Below are 14,459 nucleotides of genomic sequence, written 5' to 3' on the forward strand. Positions count from 1 at the left end.
CGCCTCCCCGCCCCCCCCGGTCGGGCAGCGTGCACCTCGCGTACGGAGAGTGAAGAACGCTTCCAAGTTTTGACTTCGTGCAATTTGCGGTGAGCTCGCTCATTGGTGTGACCCAACCCTAGCCAGACCCTGACCCCGAACACAAATCTTGACCCCGAACACAAACCCTGACCCCTAACACAAACTCTGACCCCTAACACAAACTCTGACCCCTAACGCAAGCCCTGACCCCTAACACAAACCCTGACCCCTAACACAAACCCTGACCCTAACACAAACCTTGACCCCTAACAAACCCTTACCCCTAACACTAACCCTAACCCCTCACTAATACACTAACCAGACCCTGACCCCTAACACAAACCCTGACCCCTAACACAAACCCTGACCCTAACACAAACCTTGACCCCTAACAAACCCTTACCCCTAACACTAACCCTAACCCCTCACTAATACACTAACCAGACCCTGACCCCTAACACTAACCCTAACCCCTAACACTAACCCTAACCCTAACCAGACTCTGACCCCTAACACAAACCCTAACACAAACTCTGACCCCTAACACAAACTCTGACCCCCAAGACAAACCCTAACCCTTAACACAAACCCCAACTTCAGCCATTAAGCCCAAATCCCTCCTCTAACCCTAATCCCTGAACCAGAAATCTAACCCTGACCCAGACACGTAACATAAACCCTAACCCGAAAGCCAGACACTAACTAAAACCATGCCCCTAACCCAAACTCCAACCCTAAACCAAACCCAATCCTAGCCCAGACCCAACACTAATCCTCTTAATCCAACCCTAATCCCCAAGCCAAAATCTTCCCTTTAACCGAGACTCAAGACGCCAAAGCCCAGACACTGCTCCCGTTAAACCCCCACAAACCCAGACCCGCAGCCCAAACCTCAGACCTCTAAACCTGGACCCTACCCGGGACTCTAACCCTCATCCGGGCCCTGCGGTGGCCACGTAGAATCTCTCCCTCCGAGCGGCAGGAACGCTCGGATATCCCGGCCGGGTGCGTCACCTCCTCTTCTCTCTGAGACGCGCCCCAGGTCAGGCGTAAGACTTGACGTGCGCTGTGACGGGAGCGGGAAATATGTTCCGGGTCCCCCCTGGTAGGTAGATCTGGAGTGGGTGGCGCGTGCCTGCTGCCCTAAGTAGTAGCCACAGCTGTATTGAGATGTTATACTGGATGTGCTGTGGCCTGGGTGTGGCAGAAGCGGTTAAAATGAAGCCCTGGTCACGACCCATTTCATTGCCTCCCGTGACGTGGTGGAGAAGGGAGTCCGCCGATATTGAGCCGATGGGAACCGCGCTCGTGCAGTGCGGTTCTTGGGAGCCTTAACCCGCACACACAGTTGGTCGCAGGTCTCTCGTCGCACGCAACGCGGCGGCGCCGCCACCGCAGAAGCTCGTCCCGGGTCCGCGTTCGGTCAGAGGTCGGGCCCGGCGGTTCTCTTTTTGCGGCTATGTGGACGTGGCGGTTATAAAGAGACGACGTTGACTCTGTGACCGTTCACCCCGCCGCCGCCGAGGTAGCGCGTTCGGTTCGATTCGCGGCGGCTTTTCTCTGCGTTGGGAATATTTTGTTGCTACTTGTGATTTTTCACCGATTTACATTTTTCGCTACGAGGTCGCGCGCGCAGTGGCGGGCTCCTGCATTTTCAGTGGAGGGCGCAAACCCCCCCACGGATGGTTTCTTGAACACAGCGTCACGCGACTGATGACACGTTCCTCCTTTCCTGTTAGCTTACCGCTGACTGTCGAGAAAATATCTGTTCCGTAAAACATAAATGACACTTTTATCAATAACACTGCCCTGAAGAGGAAAACACTGTAGGCCACGTTTCCCTTTAGAGCAACTCCCCACTGTCACTATTCCAATGCAACATCGCACTTTAATTTTAACCCCCCCCCCCCCCCCCCGTCTGATTCTATTCCAGCCCTTGATGTTGTGCTATAGCAGGCGGGAAAACAAACAATGTTACCCTGCTGACGATCCCCTATTAACGGTGAGACCCGGTGCATTGGAATAGTGAGTGGCAGTTATCTTGCTGCCACAAAATAAACTCAACTTTGTATTTGACCAGGTAAGGCCCACTGAGCTATACGGCACTTTTTAAATCCTTTATATTAAGTTCACTTGCTTGCGCGCTTACGACCGTGCAAATCTTTCGGTCGTTTTTTAACCCACTTCCCGTGATCCAATCGAGCTGACATTTTGCACACAGACTCGTTGTGCCTGACAATGTTCGTGAAATTTTTTTTCTCCAAAATTTTACACTTTTTAGGACAAATATATTTAATTACCAATTGCTTAATGGTGCAATGCAATCATCTGACCCATAGGTGGCAGCCATCTCAAGCCAGAGGACGAGAGGACTCTAGCCGCCACGCATATAAAGGATTTATAGTGAAAAACTTTGTTTTTACGGGTTATACTTGTTCAGAAGCTACCCTGGCCACAAATAATATCTCAACGAAGTGGCTTATCACGTGGACATTTATAGCAGCCAAATACTCTAAACGCGTGTTTATAAATGTGGAGGGAAAAGCCGGAGGACCCGGAGAAAAATCCACTCGACCACGGGGAGAGAAAGACACGCAAACTCCAAAGATACAGCAGGCAATGAGGGTAGGGTCAAGATCGAACCCACGACCTCCTGTAAACCAGGCGAGGTAGTTAACATTTCACCACCGTGGCACCCCTAATGGCCTGAGTCCCCCCAGTTGTGCCGAGCCGTTCCAACAGAAAGACGGAGCCACTCGCGGACTCCGCGTTTTAACTACTCTTTGCAACTTCTTGGTTCTTTCGGTAAAGTCACGTAGAAGGGAAGTAATAAAAAAATAAAACATAACAAAATAAAATAATTCTCACTGTGAGAATTGTGTGAATTATTTTATTTTGTTATGTTTTATTGTTATTATTTTATTACTTCCCTTCTACGTGACTTTACCGAAAGAACCAAGAAGATGAATCCCTGCAGTCACGAAAGCTTTAAATCGAAATTTACTCTTTGCAAATGTGATGATCGCTCTTTTAACCCCGTGTTTCCACCGCACATCCGAGCCGAGCCAAAGCAACCCCCCCTCCCCCCCTCGGCACGGAGTGGTTTTTCCACAGCAGCTGTTCACCGTGCTGAGCCAGAACCCGTGGTTCGCTGCAGGCCTCGAAACACATCTGGCTTAAGGGCCAAGCGGGGGCGCTAGCGACGTGTCCAATAACGTTCAACGTTGTCCAGTCGCCCGCGTGGCGCGAGTTGCCTCCACGCGTCGCGTGAGTGAGCGAGCGTCTTCGCTCGTTCAGCACGTGCGGCACGGGACACGGCTTCTGCAGCGACGGGGAAAAGCACAGCCTGGCACATCCTGAGCTGCGAGTTTGATACAAATCTCACATCGCTCCACTCGATACGTATTACAATATATATCGACTCCATAGTGTTGATCACTTTTGTAGGGGTTTTTTTCTCTTCAGGTAAACAACTTGTGTATGTTTTGGTTTTGTGTTAAAGTTAAACTCTTGTTTGCATGATGCTTGGGTTGGGGAGGGCCTTAAGTTGTGTTGCCCCCCCCCCCGCCGCTCACACCACCACCCCTTCCCCAGGATTCATTTGTTTGACCGTCGTCTGACTGACAGCTGATGTGTTTGGTGGTGTTGCTACGGTGAAGATGAACGCTGGGTCCGCGTTTTGAAACATTCTGCAACACGGCCCGGGCGAGCGGGGGTAACTTAAACACTCACTTAGGGGGGTGAACGTGAGAGTCGATAGACAAATTTTTTTTATATTCTAACAACTTTATCGCTCTTCCTTTGAACGAATAAATACATGTATGCACACCCCTATAGGTTTTGTTTGTCACATGTATGCAGCTTGTACACACGCGTATGCAACTCGTGTTTATACTTAAGCGGTTGTGCTTTGGCTACGTTGTCCCCACCTGAAGAAGGACGCTTGTGTTGCGCCTGAAACGTGATTTTATTTCGTTATTTAATTTTTTTACCTTCGTGACTTTACCGAAAAAAAACCCCAAAAAGTATGAATCCTTGCAGTCACGAAAACTTCAAATCTAGACCTTGTGTTTAGATTGTTGTCCCCCCCACCCACCCGATCTCGTCAAGGATCATAAACCATCATCACGTGATCTCCGGTCATCCTCCCAGCAGCAGCAGCAACAACAGCAGCAGCATCAACAGCAGCAGCAACAGCAGCAGCAGCAACAGCAGCAGCAGCAGCAACAGCAGCAGCAGCAGCAACAGCAGCAGCAACAGTAACAGCAGCGGATTTTCGCTCAGCCGTCGAACAAAGACGTCGGTCGCCGCCTCGCCCGGCGCTTTCAGAAACGCTTCTGCGGCCGTCTGGAACGCTTCTTCCCTTCCGACATTAGGAAGCCGCTTGCTTCACGGTGACCTGCACCCCAAACGGTATTAACCGGGGCGGACGCCGGGGCTCAACATGACGCGTCAACGGCATCTCGTGTCCCGTCCCCCCCCCCCCCGGTGTTGTGAGATCTACATCTCTATTTGTTGTTTATGTTAACCAGGTAAGGCGCCCGCTGAACTAAACACCGCTTTTTCAGAACGAGCCTAGCCGCAAATGAGAGCTCAACGAAGTGGCTTATCGCGCGGACATTGATCGCAGCCAATTACTCTAAACGCGTGACGTTCATGCTGAATTTCGGAAGGAAAAATCCCAGAGGAGGGCCCGGAGAAAAATCCACGCGGCCACGGGGAGAACGACGCGCAAACTCCGAACATACAGCAGCAGGCGTCGGGATCGGGATCGGATCCACGCCGTCTTGTATACCAGGCGAGGTAGTTAACATCTGGGAGCATGACTGGCTGCGAGCAGACTTGGCCTCCGCCATAGTAACGTGGGACGTCATTTATTTGGCTGGATGCCACCCACGTATCGGGACTGACTGCGCGGCCCGCCCAGGGCGTCGTGATGATGAGGGTTCTGCGTGGAGCCAGACGTGCGTCGCCTTGCCCGTTCACCACGATTGGCGTCCGTGAGCCGACACAACCGGCCAGTCAACATCGCTGTGGTTCGCTAACCCCGCTCCCACCACAGGCTGGTGAAGGCACTGGCTGGGACGGACAAAGGCGTATGATTGATTTGCAACGGGCTTCAGGAAAGTGCATTTCTCCTGTCTTGAGAGTTGGTGAATTGGCCAGCCACCCAGGAGGTCACACACCTACTTAGGCACCCAGACAGCCACCTAGCCACCCATTCACCCAGCCAGCCACCCACCCAGTCACCCAGTCAGCCACCCACCCAGTCACCCAGCCAGCCACCCATTCACCCAGCCAGCCACCCACCCAGTCACCCAGCCAGCCACCCACCCAGTCACCCAGCCAGCCACCCACCCATTCACCCAGCCAGCCACCCACCCGGTCACCCACTCAGCCACCCACCCAGCCACCCACCCAATCAGTCACCCACCCAGCCACCCAGCTGTAAAAGTGGTACAGCGAGTGTGGACTGCTGCTGCTGGGTGGAGTGGTGTGATGGTGCTGGTGGTTGGCTTCCAATCCAGAGGTGATGGTAATGATGGCGATGGTTGGTAGTGGTGAGGATGGTGCTGCTGATAATGATGACAGTGATGATGGTTAGGATGATGATGGCGATGTTGAGGGTGATGATGGTCATGATGATGATCATGATGTTGGTGGTGAGGATGGTGATGATGGAGGTGATAATCATAGCGATGTTGATGATAGTGGTGAGGATGGTGATGATAACCATTGAAACCACGATGTTGATCATCACCACCACCATCATCACCATCATCATCCACCATCATCATCACCACCATCATCATCATCACCACCATCATCATCGCCGAAGTATAATTTCTGTCGGTGATGCCACGTGACGTTCGCGTTGGACAGATTCATAGCCCACAACAAAGACAAAGATCCCCCCTATAGCCTGAACAGACTGTAGGGGCAAGTGCTGTTAGCAAGCACCTGTGAAGGCCGAAACAGTACACGAGGGGGTGGGTGGCCAGCACCACGCCCGACCGCCTTTGTCTCCCCAGTGCAGATGTTTACACACCGCACCAGGCACTCATTTGAGGCTGAGTCGACCTAGGGGAGGCCCAGGACCGGTTTAGATAATCGTCACCGGTGTTGGCCGTGAGCGGGAATCGAACTCGGGTCGCCGGGTTCATAGCGCAGCGTAGCGCTAACCGCTGCACCACCGCTCCCCACACACACACTACACACACACGTTCACACACGCACACTAAACGACTCACATGCACGCCCTGTATACTTGCCGATTTGTGTGATCAGGGGGCGAATGTAAACCTCGCCTTGCCGTGGAGCGCAGCTGTGGGATGATGGCCTCTCTAAGGAATTCCACCCACACTCAGCGTGATGGGTCTCTATGGGTCTCTATAGGTCTCTATGGGTCTCTATAGGTCTCTATGGGTCTCTATGTATCTCTATGGGTCTCTATGGGTCTCTACGTATCTCTACAGGTATCTGGGTCTCTCTGTATCTCTATGGGTCTCTATGGGTCTCTGTGTATCTCTATGGGTCTCTATGGGTCTCTCTGTATCTCTATGGGTCTCTGTATAACTCTATAGGTCTCAATGGGTCTCTGTATCTCTATAGGTCTCTATGGGTCTCTATAGGTCTCTATGGGTCTCTATGGGTCTCTCTGTATCTCTATGGGTCTCTATGGGTCTCTGTATAACTCTATAGGTCTCAATGGGTCTCTGTATCTCTATAGGTCTCTATGGGTCTCTATAGGTCTCTATGGGTCTCTATGGGTCTCTCTGTATCTCTATGGGTCTCAATGGGTCTCTGTGTTATCTTATAGGTCTCTATGGGTCTCTCTGTATCTCTATGGGTCTCTGTGTATCTCTATAGGTCTCTATGGGTCTCTATAGGTCTCTATGGGTCTCTGTGTATCTCTATAGGTCTCTATGGGTCTCTGTGTATCTCTATAGGTCTCTATGGGTCTCTATTGGTCTCTCTGTATCTATATGGGTCTCTGTGTATCTCTATAGGTCTCTGTGTGTCTCTTATAGGTCTCTATAGGTCTCTATGGGTCTCTGTGTATCTCTATAGGTCTCTATGGGTCTCTGTATAACTCTATGGGTCTCTATGAATCTCTATAGGTCTCTATGGGTCTCTGTATAACTCTACAGATCTCTCTGGGTCTCTATGTATCTCTATAGGTCTCTATGGATCTCTATGGATCTCTATGAATCTCTATGGGTCCCTATGGATCTCTATAGGTCTCTGTGTATCTCTACAGGTCTCTATGGGTCTCTATGTATCTCTATAGGTCTCTGTATATCTATAGGTCTCTATGGGTCTCTATCTATATAGGTCTATATAGGTCTCTATGGGTCTCTATGTATCTCTATAGGTCTCTATGGGTCTCTGTATCTATATAGGTCTCTATGGGTCTCTATGTATCTCTATGGGTCTCTGTATATCTATAGGTCTCTATGGGTCTCTATCTATATAGGTCTCTATGTATCTCTATGGGTCTCTGTATATTTACAGGTCTCTATGGGTCTCTGTATCTCTATAGTTCACCAATGAACACAAACATAATCGATCTGCTCGTTTAATCCCGACAGCCCGAAGCGATTTATTTGAGGCTGAGTCAACCTACGGGTGGGCCACGCCACGCACGGCACGGCGTGGGGTTACCCGCTGGTGTCTCACACACAAAGACAAAGATCCCCCGTATAGCCTCGACAGAGTGCTGGGGCAAGTGCTGTCAGCGAGCAGCTGATGGGAGCGCGACGTCCCCCCGCCCCCCCCCCCCGCGCTAGCGCCCTCTGAGGGCCACGGCTAAGGGGCCGTCCATAAATGACGTCACGCACCTAGGGGGGGGGGGTCAGACATTTGTGACGATGTGTGACGAGGGGGCGGGGGGGTTGAGAAATATGACGTCACATGAAAATGCGCAACTTTAAATAAATATCGACAACACGTTCTACTTAATTATATATACTTTTTAATAAAAGTTTTCTCCTACAACATCATAGTGCAGCAGCGCCACATTAAATACGCACTACAATGACAATAGTTTAAAGCGATTTGAAGCATGTTTTATATTTGGGGGGGGGGGGGCAGAGCTTTGTGACGTCATATTTGAGGGAGGGGGGGGGTCTGGCTTTTTGTGACGCCACGTGACGAAGGGGGGAGGGGTGGGGGGGTCAAAAATCGTACAAAATCGCGTGACGTCATTTATGGACGGCCCCAAAACTGCCGTCTCACCGCCGCACGGAGTTTGCCCGCAACTCTCAGCCCGTGTCCACCACGCAGAGACAACCCTCACGGAGGGCCACGGCCGGTGATCTCCCAGCACACGTGTGTGTGTGTGCACGTGTGTGTGTGCATGTGCACGTGTGTGTGTGCATGTGCACGTGTGTGTATGCATGTGCAATACGTGCGCACGTGTGTGTGTGTACGTGTGTGTGTGCACGCGTGTGTGTGTGTGCACGTGTGTGTGTGCATGTCCACGTGTGTGCACACGCGCGTGTGTGTGTGCACGTGTGTGTGTGCATGTGCACGTGTGTGCACGTGTGTGTATGTGTGTGTGTGCACACGCGTGTGTGTGTGCACATGTGTGTGTGTGTGTGCACGTGTGTGTGTGTATGTGTGTGTGTGCACACGCGTGTGTGTGTGCACATGTGTGTGTGTGTGTGCACGTGTGTGTGTGCATGTGCACGTGTGTGCACGTGTGTGCACGTGTGTGCACACGTGTGTATGTGCATGTGTGTGTGTGTGCACACGCGTGTGTGTGTGCACATGTGTGTGTGTGTGTGTGCACGTGTGTGTGTGCATGTGCACGTGTGTGCACGTGTGTGCACACGTGTGTATGTGTGTGTGTGTGCACACGCGTGTGTGTGTGCACATGTGTGTGTGTGTGCACATGTGTGTGTGTGTGTGCACGTGCACGTGTGTGCACGTGTGTGCACACGTGTGTATGTGCATGTGTGTGTGTGCACACGCGTGTGTGTGCATGTGTGTGTGCACACGCGTGTGTGTGCATGTGCACGTGTGTGCACGTGTGTGCACACGTGTGTATGTGTGTGTGTGTGCACACGCGTGTGTGTGTGCACATGTGTGTGTGTGTGTGTGCACGTGTGTGTGTGCATGTGCACGTGTGTGTGTGCATGTGCAACACACACGTACACACGCGTCTCTCCCCCCCACGCGTCCCGCTCCACACGCACGAATCGCAGCCGTCACACCGACGATGCTCCACGCTGACTTCTGCATGGCGCGCCGAGGCGCCAATGCACACACACACATCATCATCATCCGACTGCCGCCTCAGCGTGCCCAGTCAGCTCACACGTCCTGTGCCTCGTGCCTCCAAGCTGCACTCGGAGTCGGAGCGAGCACGACGAGAGGAAACTTCACTTGTCGCTGCCTCGTAGCGGCGCTCGGTGGCATCGCAGCGATGTTCACGACGCACGCCGCACCACAAGGTCACTCATTTTGAGGCTGAGTCGACCTAGGGGAGGCCCAGGACCGGTTCAGATATTCGCCACCTTTGTTGATCTGTGAGCGCGCACACACACACGCACACACACACACGCGCACACACACGCGCACACACGCACACACGCACACGCGCACACACACACGCGCACACACACACGCGCACACACACGCACACACACGCACCCATCCCGAGAGAATGAGTCTTGCCAATTGTTTATTAATTCAAGCGAAGCCTTTATTATTATTATATTATTTACTAGAAGATTATTTATTGTTTCAAGGTTCACGAGAAAGACTCCGCGGAGACGTAGGAAGCGCGGGCTGCCGAGAGAGATTACATCGTCACTGCGATCCCACTCCAGTCCTGATCCCACTCCAATCCCAATCCCACTCCAATCCCAATCCCACTCCAATCTCACTCCACTCCTGATCCCACTCCAATCCTGATCCCACTCCAGTCCCACTCCAATCCTGATCCCACTCCAATCCTGATCCCACTCCAATCTCACTCCACTCCTGATCCCACTCCAATCTCACTCCACTCCTGATCCCACTCCAGTCCCAATCCCACTCCAATCCTGATCCCACTCCAGTCCCAATCCCACTCCAATCCTGATCCCACTCCAATCTCACTCCACTCCTGATCCCACTCCAATCCTGATCCCACTCCAGTCCCAATCCCACTCCAATCCTGATCCCACTCCAATCTCACTCCACTCCTGATCCCACTCCAATCCTGATCCCACTCCAATCCTGATCCCACTCCAGTCCCACTCCAATCCTGATCCCACTCCAATCCCCACTCCAGTCCCAATCCCACTCCAGTCCCAATCCAACTCCAATCTCGATCCCACTCCATCCCCGATCCCACTAAAGTCCCGATCCCACTCCAGCCCCGACCCCACTCGAGTCTGAGTAAATCCCACTCCAGTCCCGATCCCACTCCAGTCCCGATCTCACCCCAGCCCCGATCCCACTAAAGTCCCGATCCCACTCGAGTCTGAGTCTGAATCCCATTCCAGCCCGTTGTGAACCCCACACATCGATGGACCCTCACGTTTGCGGGGTTCTAGAATTCTCTTTCTCAGATTTTATTTCTTGGTGAATTTTTTTGTAACTTCCTCCGATTTTTTTATTTTCTCTCTCTCCGCACGTCCACGGAGACAAAATCAAAACATTCCCACGGGGTGTGAAGAGAGAGTTGGAGAGAGAGTGGGGGGAGAGAGCGAGTGGGTGGGGTGAGTGGCTGAGTAGGTGGCGGAGCAAGCGAGTGGGGTGAGTGAGTGGGTGAGCGGGTCAGTGGGTGAGCGAGCGAGCGAGACAGAAGAATAAAGGGTGAGTGAGTGGGGGGGAGGATTGGGAGAGTGTAAGAGGGTGAATGAGAGGGTGAGTGGGCGAGCGAGTGGGTTTATGAATTGGGGGAGTGAATGGGTGGGTGGGCGAGCGAGTGAGTGAGCGAGACAGCGAGTGGGTAGGTGAGTGAGTGATTCAGAGGGCGAGTGAGCGTGCGAGTGCGTGAGTGAGTAAGACAGGGGGTGAGTGAGTGAGCGAATGAGTGAGAGAGTTGGTGGATGGGTGAGTGGATGGATGTGTGAGTGGATGGGTGAGTGGATGGGTGAGTGGGTGGATGGGTGATTGAACGAGCGAGTGAGTAGATGGGTGAGTGAGTGGATGAGCGAGTGAGCGAATGAGTGGATGGGTGAGTGAGTGGATGGGTGAGTGAGTGGATGGGTGAGTGAGTGGATGGGTGAGTGAGTGGATGAGTGAGTGGATGGGTGAGTGAGTGGATGGGTGAGTGGATGGGTGAGTGAGTGGATGGGTGAGTGAGTGGATGGGTGAGTAGATGGGTGAGTGAGTGAGTGAGTGGATGGGTGAGTGGATGGGTGAGTGAGTGGATGGGTGAGTGGATGGGTGAGTGAGTGGATGGGTGAGTGATCAAGTGAGTGGATGGGTGAGTCAGTGGATGGGTGAGTGAGCGAGCGAGTGGATGAGTGAGTGAGTGGATGGGTGAGTGATCAAGTGAGTGGATGGGTAAGTGGATGGGTGAGTGAGTGGATGGGTGAGTGAGTGGATGGGTGAGTGATCAAGTGAGTGGATGGGTGAGTCAGTGGATGGGTGAGTGAGCGAGCGAGTGAGTCATTGTCGATGAGTGGTGTATTTGTGTATCGCGGGCAGAGAGACGCGAGTCGCTCCGAGTCTCACGCACGGCCCGGGACTGGGGGGGGGGGGGGGGCTGCGGTGGGGGGGGGCGACACCGCGGGCTTGCCCGGCTTACCTGCTGGAAACTCTGAATCATTGCACACACGCACAGACACACACACACAGACACACACACACACAGGCACACACACAGACACACACAGACACACACACACAGACACACAGACACACACAGACACAAAGATAAAAAGATCCCCCGTATAGCCTGAACAGACTGTAGGGGCAAGTGCTGTCAGCGAGCACCTATGAAGGCCGGAACGGTACACGAGGGGGGTGGGTGGCCAGCACCACGCCCGACCGCCTTTGTCTCCCTAGCGGCGATGTTTACACACCGCACCAGGTACTCATTTAAGGCTGAGTCGACCTAGGGGAGGGCCCATGACCGGTTCAGATAATCGTCACTGGTGTTAGCCGTGAGCGGGAATCGAACCCGGGTCGCCAGGTTCATAGCGCAGCGCGCTAACCGCTACACCACCGCTCCCCATACAGACACACACACAGACACACACACACACTGCCACACACACAGACACACACACAGCCACACACACAGACACACACAGACACACAGGCACACAGACACACACACAGACACACACACAGGCACACAGACACACACACACAGGCATGCACACAGACACACACACAAGCTCACACGCACACAGACACACACACAGGCACACACAGACACACACACAGGCGCACACACAGACTCACACACAGACACACACACACACACAGCCACTCACAGACACACACACACAGGCACACAGACACACACACACAGGCATGCACACACACACAGACACACACACAAGCTCACACGCACACACAGCCGCACACACACAGACACACACACACAGGCATGCACACACACAGACACACACAGGCGCACACACAGACGCACACACAGACACACACACACAGGCACACAGACACACACACAGGCACACAGACACACACACAGGCGCGCACACACACAGACACACACACAGGCACACACACAGCCACACACACACAGACGCACACACACAGGCACAGACACACAACAACAACCGCCATTCGCCACTAAGTGTCGGTGACGTCACCACGACGCTTGTGCCAGGCCATGTGCACCTTGAGGCCACGTGAAGTGTCGAACGCCCGCTGGCAGGAGGTCACAGGGCAGACCCAGGTGCCACGGGTCGACTGACTGAGATGACCGAGATGACTGGCTGACAAACACACATAGTAGTACACACACACACACAGTAGTACACACAATCTGTTTTCATTTTGAGGGAGTTAGACATAGTTCAGCTCCTAGCCAACGGGTTCCAGGGATTGCATCACCACCACCATCAGCCCCAACGAGACAGATGGACAGGCGGGAAACGAGAGACAGACAGACAGAGAGACAGACAGATAGACAGGCAGACACAGGCGGACAGAGAGACATTGAGACAGCAGACTTATAGACAGACATACAAACATACAGACAGACAGAGAGACAGAGAGAGACAGACAGACACAGAGACACAGCCATCGACAGGCAGACACAGACAGCCGGACGGTCTGAGGACCGACAAAACAAAGATAAAGACACAGATTCCCCCTATAGCCTTGATAGGATGTTGGGGCAAGTGCTGTTAGCGAACGCCAGCACGGCGGACGAGGGGGTGGGTGGCCAGCACCACGCCCGACCGCCTTTGTCTCTCTAGTGGCGATGTTTACACACCGCACCGGGTACTCATTTGCGGCTGAGTCGACCTAGGGGAGGCCCAGGACCGGTTCAGACAAATCGTTACTGATGATGGCCGTGAACGGGAATTTAACCCGGCTCGCCGGGTTCATAGCGCAGCGCGCTAACCGCTGCACCACCGCTCCCCACACACACAGACACACACACACAGACACACACACAGACACACACAGACACACAAATCCCTCACCTCCCTCCTCCTCCCATCCTCCCCTCTCTCCTGTCCCCTCTGTCTCCCCTTCACAAACAAAGGCCGCTCTGTGCAGCCGCGGCTGTCTGGCCAGTGGGCGTGTGGGGGTCTGCACGACACACACACACACAAAGACAAAGATCCCCCGTGTAGCCTTCACACACTTTCGGGGCAAGTGCTGTTCGTGAGTAGCAGCACCTATGAAGGCGGTGGGCTTGCCGGCACCACGCCCGGCCGCCTTTGTCTCCCCAGCGTCGATGTTGTTTGCGCATCACACCAGCTACTCATTTGAGGCTGAGCCGACCTAGGGGAGGCGCAGGACCGGTTCAAATGATCGTCACCGGTGGTCGTGTTGGCCGTGAGCGGGAATCGAACTCCGTGCCACAGCCGGGTTGGTAGCGCAGCGTAGCGTTAACCGCTGCGCCACCGCTCCCCACGCAGACACCGAGACGGCACGCTGCATGGTGACTGCAGCGGCTCTGTGACCCCCCCCCCCCCACTTATCTCCCCGAGGCCGTGACACAACGCAGGTACCTGCCGCTCGCCACTGCAGCGCTTGTCTGCATCATCGCACACATCACGTCACTGTGTGTCTCTCTCTCTCTCTCTGTGTCTATCTGTCTGTGTCGCTGTGTCTCTCTGTGTGTGTGTCGCTGTGTCTCTCTGTGTGTGTGTCGCTGTGTCTCTCTCTCTGTGTCTGTGTCGCTGTGTCTCTGTGTGTGTTTGTGTCTCTCTCTGTGTGTCTGTGTCGCTGTGTCTCTCTCTGTGTGTCTGTGCCTCTCTCTGTGTGTCTGTTTCGCTGTCTCTCTCTGT

Source organism: Lethenteron reissneri, chromosome 51 (genome assembly GCF_015708825.2).
Source record: "Lethenteron reissneri isolate LAM-NWPU_2019-01 chromosome 51, ASM1570882v1, whole genome shotgun sequence".
In the NCBI taxonomy this organism is placed as follows: Eukaryota; Metazoa; Chordata; class Hyperoartia; order Petromyzontiformes; family Petromyzontidae; genus Lethenteron; species Lethenteron reissneri.